Genomic DNA, 1,194 nt, shown 5'->3' with positions numbered 1-1,194 from the left:
CTAACGCCCTCACTGACTTAGTTTTGTCCGTTCCCTATCTGACTCCATTTTTAATTTCAAATCTTCTATAACTTTCACCACTAAATTTCACTTTATAATGGGTATTTGTAAACGTTCGCTTAATCAGAGGTGTGATTTTACTGTCTAACACCAGTAAGTTAAAAATTTCAGTGACTTCCTATCGATTGAGTTAGAAGCTTTTCTGAAATCAATAAAAGTGATTAGGAAGATTTTATTCCCCTTCTCAGTTACATTGTTACTGATTTTAAGCCGAGAAGCCGCTCTGAACATGATACATTTTTTCTGAAACGACATTGATATTCAGCAGCTGGAGAGTCGAGATCTTCCGCCCTATCTAATAATGCTTTTGATTAGGTATTATGGGTGACGGGTGGGAGAGAAATGCCTCTATAGTTCTTCATTCGGTTTTAATCAATTGCTATATGCAGTGGGTGGATCAAGGCTGTCTTCCAGTCTTCAGCAATCTCTTCTGTTAGTCAAATAATTTGGGGGATTTCTGTTAGCTTGTCCAGACATTTGTTATTCCAATATTCTCGAGGTTCTGCAGTTATGGAGTTCTCCTGAGGTGCTTTTTTCTTATTTATTTAATTATTTTCCTGATTTCACGTGCCGTTGGGTGATGCGTTTTCGGGTACTGAGTGAGTTCTTGTGTAAAGCTGAATCTTGCTTCAGATTTTGTCTACTTTTGTTTTATATCGAAATGCTCGATCATTTGTAAATAATGTTTCATTTTGGGTTTTGTAGTGACATCAGCACAACAGTATGATGTAACAGATCAGAATCAGAAATCAGAAGTAATTTCAGAAGAACGTGTTCCACTTTAATGCCTTTCACGTATTCCAGATTCGAATTTCCTGGCTCGTCCGTGCTGTGCAGCACGGCTATCGCGCGCGTGTCCGCCCACTAACCTACTAAAGCCAGCAGCCATCTGCGTCAATTATCACAGCCGCCTATTCCTGGTTACTACAACACGTGTTCTTAGCGCGCCGCTGAAGTAACACCGAAACGCCACTGGTATCAAGTCTGGAACTACTCCATGCCAAGCAGTCTGCAGTGTAGTTGTTGTCGGGGCCTACAAAGCTCAGTTCGGTTCGATTCATGTCTCAGTTCGTATTTATTTCCAGCTATGCTCTTCATTTCTCCGTAAGTTCTGTATCCCACATAGTTGAGATC

The sequence above is a fragment of the Schistocerca piceifrons genome, chromosome 5, assembly GCF_021461385.2.
Source record: "Schistocerca piceifrons isolate TAMUIC-IGC-003096 chromosome 5, iqSchPice1.1, whole genome shotgun sequence".
Taxonomy (NCBI): Eukaryota; Metazoa; Arthropoda; class Insecta; order Orthoptera; family Acrididae; genus Schistocerca; species Schistocerca piceifrons.
This window is presented reverse-complemented; position numbering follows the sequence as displayed.